Source organism: Impatiens glandulifera, chromosome 3 (genome assembly GCF_907164915.1).
Source record: "Impatiens glandulifera chromosome 3, dImpGla2.1, whole genome shotgun sequence".
Taxonomy (NCBI): domain Eukaryota; kingdom Viridiplantae; phylum Streptophyta; class Magnoliopsida; order Ericales; family Balsaminaceae; genus Impatiens; species Impatiens glandulifera.
Window position 1 is genome coordinate 21,219,848 of NC_061864.1, and position 11,958 is coordinate 21,231,805.

Consider the following 11,958-nt stretch of genomic DNA (forward strand, 5'->3'; position numbering starts at 1 on the left):
CGTTACATCTTTTCGTTGAAATTTTTAATTTTATAAATTATTTATATAATTTGACATTTAAATTATTAATGATTCATTTTAGTTTTGTAGATATTATTTTGTAATATAATAACGGTAACTATTATTATTTTATAAACAATTAATAATATGGTCAATAACACAATTCATTATGTAAAATAATATATTAATATAGTAAGGTGAACTAAGCTTACTTTATAAGAAAATTATAAATAAAGTTATATTGTATTTTTATTAATACTGTCAAGAATTAAAAATTAACTAAATAAAAATAAATAAATTGTGCTCAAAACATAATTGCATTATACTAATAATTTGTTTTTAACTTAAATATCTCGCTAACATTGAATTATGAGATTAAGTTTGTGTTCTAACTTAAAATTATAATTAATAATATATTACTCATCACTATCGTTTAAGGTTCGATTTTCGGTCCGTCTTATTTGAACATTACTTTTTAAACATTCAATAGGATTTGAATGGTTTAAACGATCTATTGGCGCTAAACCGACAAACATAATTGTTGTGTCAATTTGGTAAAAAAAGAAAACAAAAATAATTTAGTTTGATCGGTTCGGTTTGACTTGAACGATTTCAATTTGATTTAAACAGTTTACTTACACCCTTGTGTAATGTTATTTCCAGACAAAGCCAATTGTGTAAACCATTTCTTTTAATGACAACAATGTGTACAACTAGCACCTTACAATAATAAAGAATAATATGTGAGGCATAGTCTTCAAATATGTTTTATAAAATTTTCAATTGAGTTTTATATATGTTTTAAAAAAGAGAGAAAAAAAATTTTTAAAACGATTTACGTCTTTCATTAAAAAAACTCAAAAAGAAAAAAAATGAGTTCTAGAAATTAAGGCAAAACAACTTTTTTCCCAATTTAAACATAATCAAACACAACCAAATGAAAAAAAAAGACTAACAGTTCAAAATAAATGGAAATCAAATAGCACAAACAATCAATTAATAAGAGGATTTGTCGCGCCTTAAATAAAAAAGTTTGAATGACTTTCCAATACAGGATATTTCACATTTGACATAACGACATATTCTGCTCATTCATAGGAATTCGCCTCCATGTGTGCGTGAGTGCGTTTCCATCAAAGATGATCTTTCTCCAAACTTGCTCCTCATTACTTTGAATTTTTACAAAAGCGCTTGAGTTTCGCTCCATTTTAATGTGATAGACAACTATAGCAAAGAAACACTTAAAAACATTTGAAAGAAATAATTACCTTTTGTTTTAGTGAGAGTTAATTCCTTGACTTCTTTCCATTCCACTGGGAAAATAAGAAACCACATGGATTTATAAAAACACTTCCAAATCGCAGATGCAAAGGTATATTTTCTAAATAGATGATCCATTGGTTCTTCTTCTCCAACACAAAAGGCATTTTGAATTCGGAATATCTATTTAACGCTTGACTCGATCCATTGTTAATCTTCCACGGAAGACTAACCACATGATCAATTGATGTCTTGAAATGACCTTAGGGGACCACACCAAATGAAGTCACGTAAATTTTTTCCCTCTAGTTCGAACAATGTCCCAATCAAGCTTCAAAATAAACTTGCCTTCACTTTCAATCTTCGATTCTCGAGAGTCCCTTCGATTATGGAATTGCATATTCTAAATAAATTTAATGATCCTTATACCTAATGGAATTCTCCTTAAAAGGGTTATCCACTCGTATGTAACCTTGTGTATTGTAGCCGAATGACAATCTCTTCTGATTCGAGTCAGCTCAAACTCATTTTTAAGGACAATTGACTGATTTTCAAACTATGGATCATGCCAAAACAGGGTTCCTCTTCCATCGCCAATTTATAAGTCAATAAGTTTCCAATCACTCTCCTTTAATTTTATAATTTTCTTTAACGACCAAGCCATATCCTCTTTGATCATACACGTCTAAATGCTCATTTTCCTCTTCATTAATCTCGAATGCACTCATTTCACCCACATCGAGTCGTTTCTTTGTAACTACCCAAAAGTGCCTATATGTTAAATCATTATTCCATTCAGCACAATTTATTATGCCAATGTCTCCTTCCTCTTTTTGTTTACACACATTACCATTTCACTTTCTTTCCATCTTGCCCTTGCTCTCCCAAATAAAGTTTCTCATAATTTGATCAAGTTTTTTCATCACCTTTTTTGGGAGAACCGTCTGTTGTGCCCAAAATCCAATTGTTCCCATTATGACTTTTTTAACCAACTTAATATGTCCCGCATAAGACAGTCTTTTGTAGCCCAACACATGATTGAGTTTTTCACCTTCGCAATAAGTGGCTTATAGTGTGAGACTTGAAACTGTTTTGATGTTAGTGGATTTAAGATATCGAACCGTTAATATTCCCTCCTTTATTCTAAGAATGTTGAAAACTTCCACATTTGTCTCCTCTTTAACAACGTTATAGAATTCAAGAGTTTTTTCCTCATTTATGGAACAACCATGTAACACTAAAAAAGAAGGTTATTGTATCCTTAATAATAGTAATGGAGTCAACTTTAATATGTGCCATAATGAAACATAATCTGCAAAATATAAGTGAGTAATGTTCTCCTCCCTATAATATGGATGGTGGATGCATGGTCGATTCCTTAGAAGAATTTTGAAGATGCGATCAAGGATCTCCATGATAAGGAAAAATATGTACGAAGAGAGAGGATCTCCTTACCTCACATCATTTTCTCCTTTAAAATATCCACCATGGATTCCATTCACAAAATGATAAAGTAAGAAGTAGAGATGCACTACAAAATTCAATCAATACAAATATAAGGAAATCCAGAAACTACTAAGAACTCATGAATAGTGTTCCATTTAATTGAGTCAAAAAATTCCGAATGTCAATCTTAAATGCTACTCGAAGTGAAATATTTTTCTTACCATAACCTTTTAACAGACCATGCATAAGAAGAATATTATGTGATAAAGATAGACTAGGTATGAATGTTGATTGCCTATGACTAATAAGTTTATAAATAAAAGGTTTAAGAAATTTTAAAATGATTTTGAGATAATTTAATAAATGGCATTGCAACAAGAAATGGGTCGGATATCCTGAATCTTTTCGGGTATTAAACTCTTCGGTATAAGATTCAACACTATTGCATTCCATTACTTGAAGATTCTTCTATTGTTAAAGATTTTTTTAACCCCTTCGCAAATATTATTTTTGACAACACCTCGATTGTTCTTAAAGAAAATGTTGCATTAAACCATCAGGTCCTGGGCTTTTGTCCCCATTAATGCTTAAAATTGCTTGTCCAATATCCTTGTTAGTAACAACATCAATTAATGTTCTACTCTCCTCTTCTGTGATCCTCTTATTAACAATCTGATGAAGAATAACGCTACAATCAGTAACCATTTTCCGTGTTCCAATGAGTTCTCGATAATAGCTAATGTCTTCTTCATTAATTTGTATATGACCTTGAGCAACCTCACAATTGCTCCTATTTTTAAAATTTATAGGTGAACACTTGCTATAGAAAAAGGAAGTGTTTATATCCCCTAAAAACATGTAGTTTTATCTCGACTTCTATTTAACAAAACTCTCTTCATGCATACTAAGTGACCTAAAAGAAGCCAATGCCGATTTTTCTTCAATTCTAAGATGTTATGACTCTTCACTTCCTCAAGTTTGGCCATTTCTTTGGCAATTTTAGTAGAAATACATTGAATTTTTTGTTATTTAGTATTTTAAGCCAGTTTTTAAACATTCTCAATTTTCACTAACACGAAACATTCTCGTTCCTTGTACCTGCATCGACCAAACGTCATCCAAGACTACTCTAAACTCGTCACTTTCCATCCCGTAATTGAAAAACTTAAATGGTCTTTTCATTATTCTTTCCTTTTCTCATAATAGTTTGATTGGACAATGATTAGATATCCCTATACTAATAACTTCAACTTGACTACATGGAAATTGAAAAAATCATTCTTCGTTGATTAATCCTCGATCAATTCAACTCTTTCTAATTTGCTCATTTTTCTTTTTGATGACCATGTGAACATGCTGCCCGACTTGGTTGGCTCGATACATCCAATATTCCTAATGCACTCATTGAACTCAATCATTCATTGTGTAATCTTAGTTGCTGATATTATTTCATGTGCATATCTCATGACATTGAAGTCAACCATTATGGCTCATGCTATATCGTTGTCAATCTAGCTCCTAAGACTCCCATATAGTTGTTTTCGTTCATTTTCAGAGTTGCTGCCATAGAGCACTGCAATTTGAAATTTTCTAAGCGTCTTCTTACATATGACTTCGGCCATAATAATCTGATCATCTAAATAAATTAATTTTCTTGACATTTGTAATATTTGAATCCCATTCCACCCATATCATCTTTGTCCTTGAGTTTGAATTATGAATTAAATTTCAACCTCTACCAAAGCAAAGAGAACTAATCTGATCATTATTTTTGCGTTTAACTTTGTTTCCAGAATACCAATAATTACAATATTGTGTTTTTCAGTAATACACATATTTTCCTTTCTCTTTAGTGGGTCATTGAGTCCCATATATTCCATGTTACAATATTTATGATTACAAATAAGAGATTGACTCCCAGCCTTCATTCTCATTTTTTCTTTAATTTGTTTCTTCTTTGCTCTTACTGATTTTGGCACAATTGATTCACCAATTCACTAAGTGCTTCATTGTTATTATTGATTATATGTGCTTCAATACTTTTGACATTAACTACAAATGATTGAATTTTTTCACTCGATAAGGAATATGTGTTCAAACTCGGCCTTCATTTATTGTAGGGTCAGAATCACCATCTCCAATCCATTTCTAGCCTCATACACATGAGTAGTATTTATAGCCATACCACTTGATAAAGACCTCAAATCATATATTTGATTGTCCCTTGTGATTGATTAGTTGCGTCAAAATTTAAATCACCAACTACCATTTTTCACCACTTTCTATGGATTCTGGTATACTTTCATTGATATTACATTGTTTATGTTCTACATCATTCAGATACCCTTTATTTAAATTCTTCTCCTCTTTATCATTCTGAATTTCCACTTCAACCAGTCCAAACAGCCCAATTGATTCTCTTAATTGATCTTTACAATCACTATCAATAACCATTGCAGTTGGCCTTTGTTCTTGATTCCTTTGAGTTTCAATGGTCCTATTTCTTATCTCTATTTCATATTTTCTAAATTTATCCTTTTATATTACATTACTCTCATCAGCCTCTTTTTTATGTGCTTGCTCATTTCTTTTCTCATTATTGACCTTACTCCTAGCATCCTCGTTAACCTCAAGTTTCCCATCAATCCCAACCAAGTTGAGTTCCTTATTGCCATCATTTAAGCTTTTGGGACATTGATGCATCGAATGAGAAAGTGTGTTATATTTCTTGCATCTTTCAAGTCTTCATTCATAGTGAACATCATTCTGATAAGGATTCTCTCTCGTGTCTTTAAGGTCAATACAATCAGGCAGTCCACTTGAAGGATTGATCTCCATACATACATTGGCAACTGATGCCCTTTCATAGTTTACCATCTCCAGATCATGTTTTCAAGGTTTTCCAATCATAATAGTAATATAGACGAGAGCTTTGGCATTAAAGAGGTATGTCGGTATATTCCAAAGTTTATTTCAAATTTGTTGAACTTTTGGCGGTCTACAAGTCAAGTTCATTCTTTCTTCTCATTTGTTGATCTTGAAACAATTTTTTATAATGAAAATGCAATATGTGTTGAGTTGTGGAGTATATATTTTTAATAAACTCTATATAAGTTAATTAGAGTTTATTAGGTTTGGGCATGACTAAAAGTTATTTATGTTTTATTACTTTAATATTTAGCCTATAAATATGTTTTTTTGGGGGGGAAACGGTTAAGACTTTTTCATTAAAATCCCAAAAGTGGGAGGGTCAAGAATCAAAGCTAGTCAAATTTTAACTATGATTAAATGATAACAATCAAACGATCTTAAAGAACATGATTAGTAGCAATCAAACATACAAGAAACAAAGATTGCAAACAAAGATTACAAACTGTATCAAATCCTAATTATCCCAATCAGAATTTTTATAATCATACCAACCTGATATTTCAACATGTTGTCTATCTTTTTCCCTTGTCCTTCCTCTTCCCCTTCCCCTTCCCCTTTCTCTTACAATGAAAGGGGGATAAACTGAAGAGGTTGATGAATACTATATATTCTCATTTTGATTTTTTTTATTTATATGAACCCGTTCCGATTTGATAGAAATCATTATTAATCAAGAATTTCGGGCTCTTCACCTTGTTGTTCTCAACTTGAATTTTGAGATCATTGTCTTTATTTCCTTCAACTTCAGCTTTGGAATTCTTAGCAACTTTAGATTCCACTATATCAACCTTGGAATTTTCTTCTTCCTCTTGATTAACCTGAGTATTTTCATCTCTATTTTCATCAACAACCACTTCAACTTAATTTGATTGAGAATCATCAACTATCTCTTCAACATGATTAGGTTGAGATTCCACCTCCTTCTTCGTACTGCTTTTTTTTGTACATAATTTTCTTTATCTTCTGTTTCATGCTCTTTAACCATATTTTGCTCTTTAAAAATAGGCACATCTGTTTCATTTTCCTACATCTTTACTTTTTGGCCTTTATGAATTTACTGATCTTCTTCCTTAACCAAATCATATTTTGGGCTTGCATGTTGGAAGGTATTGCAGAAAGAGCAACGGTCTGACCTTCACTCATAAGTGATTTCCATGACAGTGGGTTTTCCTTTTATGTCTACTACGGTGATACTTTTCGGCAGCGTGCTTATAAGATGCACCTCAATGCTAATTCTAGCAAATTATAGGCGCTCTCCTCCTTTAGTAATTGGATCCATGTATAATGGTCTACCCAATAAACCTACAAAATGACTAAGTGCTTCAGAATTGTACATATGTACAGGTATACTCAATAGGTTCATGTCTTCATACCATTTTTCCAATTTCATACAATTGGATCATATATATGTATGCCCATTTTCTAGAATTTCTTCCAGATTAGATCCCTTCTTGAATTTAAGAAAATATAAATCATGGACATTTGCTGAAATCATCTTCAGCCATTTTCCTTTCTATAACTTTAACTGTGCATCTTTAGTAATTAAGAATGATACTCTATTTTTTCCTATGTAGTTTCTCACAAGTACATATTCTCATTCTTTTATATAGTTTTCTTCTACTTCAGTAGACAATTTAAATTCAAATTGAGAATTCAATACCTCCACTTTTATCTGTGTATTGCCCAAGCAGATTTTCCCTTTATAGACATGATCTTCTAACTATTTTTTGCATTGTTGTTCTTCCAGACTTCATTAATTTTCCATGTCGAGTTGCTCCTAATAGTATATGACTTAGATTTGGGAGCCTTCATCAGATCCTTCATTGTAGCAATTAACCATTGAATAATTTCTTCATATTCTTCTTTTTTCAGTAAATTCCAGTCTTGAAGATAGTGGATGTTGAGTTGAATTGTAATTTGTTGTGCTTTCTCCTTATTGATGACAATTTCTCCCCTTTTACATGCATAAGGAGCTTTGTAATCGGATTCTTGAGTCCAAATAGAATAGATCTTTCATTATAGCGTATCTTCCAAGCTCCTTCATTATCCCCTATTTTCCTGCATCATTTTCAACAGGAATTTTCTCAGTAGCAGTTGGAGCAGATTGCTTACTTGTGTTGGTATCATGTTGTTCTTTGATAACTTCTTCATCATTTCTTTCAATTTCTTTGACGGTTACTTCCTTGATTCCTTCCAACACAAAATCCCTAACTTCTTTAGATTTATTACTTTTGTTCTTTCCCTTCTACATGATGGCAGAAACAGAGAAAAAGAACTGAGTAATTGTAGGAAACCTAAGAAATGATCATAGATAAACCGCAATCAAGGTCAAATTCCAGCGATATTTATAGATGCACAAGAAACCCTAGACTAGAGAAACTTAATGGCTCATTTATTATGCAAGACAATATTGTCTCGTCCGTGCATACCGGGTTGTGCCATTTGTGCCAATCGTGCCGTCCGTGCCGATTGCACTTCCTTTGATAAATGGTGATTTCGGTGCAAATTTGATGACTTCCGACTCAAGACAATATTGTATCACCTATGACGATTGTTTGGTATGTGCCTACCGTGTCGCTGTGTCGATCGTGCCGTGCTCATTTCTGAATTATAAATATGTTATTATTAAGTGTTTTAAATGGATAAATATAATTTTAGAGAGATAAAGTGTGTGGCAAAATTTTGTATTCATTCTTTTTCTTCATAGTGAAATCAGGTGGCGACGGAAGGGACGTAGATCTTTGAGAGAACAATTATAAATCTGTGTCTTTTTTTGTTTTTATTTTTTTTCATTTTTATAGATTGTTTCAAGTAAAAGTCGGATTTGAGGAATTCAAATCCTAACAACTAATATCAAAGTTGTTAGGCTAGATTGATGTATTTAAAATGATGGCTGACTAGAATAGTATATGACATGGCATTGCAAGATTTGATGAAATAATTATGCATTTTAGAGGATGCAAATTGAATATTACCTCTACGAAAAGACGTTTAATGTTCTTTTGAGTGAGAACCATAGATGATGGATGAAGCTGAATAGAAACTTCTTGATATATAGGTTTTAAGAGTTGTCTGATTGACACTAGCCAAAATGGTTTCTCATAACGTAGTTAATGATAAGACTACCATGAGTTTGATGAAATCACTCTCTGATATATATGAGAAACTATCTGTTAACAACAAGGTACATTTATTGAAAATATTTTCAATTTAAGAATGGTTGAGGATACTTCTATCACTGCTCATTTCATTGGAACATATTTAATACATTTGTGAATAAATTTCTATCTATTTAGATTGATATTATGGACGAAGTTAGTGCCCTAATTTTGTTAGCATCACTATCAAATAGCTAGGAACCTTTGAGGACAATAATTAATAACTTTGTTGGAAATTATAAATTGAAATTAGAGATCGTATTTTTGCTGAAGAAGTTTGTAAAATTGAATCTGGTGAAACGTTTAAAGGTTCTGCCATGAATGTTGAAACATGGACAGAGGTAATAATAGAAATTTTAACTAAGATAAGAGTTAGTGTATGTCGAGGAACATGAGGAGTTAGTCCAAATGTAAGCAAATATTTGATTACTAGAATTGTGGTAAGCATGGTCACTTAAAGAGGAAATGTAAAGTATCGAAGAAGAACAGTGATGATACAAATGATGTAGTCAACGCAGTTACATAACCTATCATTGATGTGTTGCTTCTATCAGTTGATAGCCCGATAGATTCATGAGTTTTGGACTCGGGAGTGTCTTTTCACACCACTTTTCACAAAGAATTAATGGAGAATTACATGATTTGAAATTACGAAAAAATTTATCTTGTAGATGGTGAGCCACTATATATTGTGGGCATGGGAGTATTAAATTGAAGATAAAAAATTGTTTTATTTGGAAGATTAATAAAAGGAGACACATTCTAAGTCTAATGCGTAATTTGATTTTTGTTACACATCTTGATGACTAATGTCATAGTTTTAGTTGTAGAAATGGTACGTGAAAGGTGACTGAGCAATAGTTATTGTTCGAGGTCACAAAACTAGAACATTATACATAACTTCAGCATGTAGAGACAATGTTGTTGTTGATAACTCGGAGAATATTAAGTTATGGCATTGTAGGTTGGGCCATATAAGCAAAAATGGATGATAATTCTTTTGAAGAATTGTCAGATTCCAGAACTGAAGTCTATTGAGTATCAGTTATGCAAAAATTGCATTCTTGAAAAAAGAAACATGTGATTTTCTTAAAGATTAGGAAAGAGCTCTAAAAGAAATACTAGAGTTGGTACACACTGATGTCTAGGGACCTACACCTATTTATTTTATTGATGGATCACAGTACTACGTGACGTTTATAGATGATTCAACAAGAAAGGTATGGGTTTACTTTATGAAACACAATTTTGAAGTATTTTTATTTTTAAGAAGTGAAAGGCTTTGGTTAAAAATGAAACAAATTTGAAGGTTAAGTGTTTGAGATCTGAAAATAGAGGTGACTACATCAATTCAGATTTTAGAGAGTATTGTGTAGTGAATGGGATCATTATGGTGAAGATTGTTATCTGAATGTCTCAAAAGAATGGAGTAGCTGAACGGATTAAACAAACATTGAACGAGCATGTTAGAATCATGATATTGCACGTCGGGTTGCCTAAAACCTTATGGTAAGAAGCTATCAATATTGTTTCATACTTGATAAACATAGAACCGTATGTTTCTCTTGATTTCAAAATTTTAAAAGAAGCATGGAGCAATAAAAAGATAAATATTTCTTATTTGAAAGTGTTTGGTTGTTTATTATATGTGCATATTAATGAATTGATAGAAATAAGTTTGATCTACAGTCTAATAAGTAATTTTTCGTTGTTTATGGTGATATCGAGTTTGATGTTTCTAGGATAATCAAAATCAGAAGATCATTCGTAGTAGGACATCATCTTTAATGAATAGGTTCATTACAAAGATTGTGTTGGGAAACCAGATGGTGATTCTAAATTGGAAGAGACTGATACGGTAAATTTGAGAGATTTTTCAGCTGAATATATATCTACTGTCGAAGAAGACCAAAGTGCTATTGAAGAATAAATCATTGAGAACGTGGCCCTAGAGGCAATAAGCAAACACCGGTTATACAGTTGAGAAGATCATCAAAAATCGAAAACCAATCAAGAGGTGGTCCCATCTCTAAACTATATTTTGTTGATAGATAGATGTGAACTTGAATGCTACGAGAAAGCAATATAATCTGATAAATTAGTTAAGTGGGAGTCTACAATGAAAGATAAGATGAACTTTGTAACGTCGAATCAGACTTGACAGCTCATCGAGATACCAAAGGGAAAGAAAACACTTCACAACAAGTGGATCTTCATGATTAATGAAAAAATGATAAACCCATATATACAAGGCAAACTTGGTTGTGAAATTAATTTAATAGAAAAAATGTATTGACTACAACGAGATCTTCTCTCCAATGGTCAAATTGATGTCAATCATAACTATTTGAGTTTGGTTGTGAAAGAATACCTATCAAAACTGTTTTTCTTCATGGTGATTTGGATGAAGAGATTTACATGCGACAACTACAAGGCTATGAAATCAAAGGAAAATATGGGTTTGCGTGTAAACTTCAGAAGAGTCTGTATGATTTGAAATAAGCTCTAAGACAATGGTACAAGAAATTTGATAGCTTCGTGAAATGTAACAACTTTATGAGATGTGAAGTTGATCATCGCTACTATATCAAGATATTTGATAAATCTTAAAGTATTATGCTAATGTACGTTGTTGATATCACTAGTAGAATAGAGTTCTTCTGTAACGACTACTAGTAACGGCGCTCGAACACTCTTACTAATACCTTTTATCTGTAACGGTTAAATTTAACCGTTACTGTTATCAAAACATCAGTAACGGCTTTAGAAGACCGTTACAGATAAAAAATTACAGTAACGGGTATATGGATATACCATTACAGATAATAGCAGCTTGAAATTTATTTTTCGAATTATGGGTATCTGTAACGGTTTCTGAATAACCGTTACAGATACGCCTTCAGTTACCGTTTTTGTAAAAGGATATTAGTAACGGCTTTCTTCATTAACCGTTACCACTATCTTATCTGTAACGGTTATTCATAAACCGTTACAGATACTCTGCAGTCTTTCCATATTATCTTCAAGTATCTGTAACGGTTATTCAGAAACCGTTACAGATACGCCTTCAGTTACCGTTTCCGTAAAAGGATACTAGTAACGGCTTTCTTCATTAACCGTTACCACTATATTATCTGTAACGGTTTCTCAATAACCGTTACAG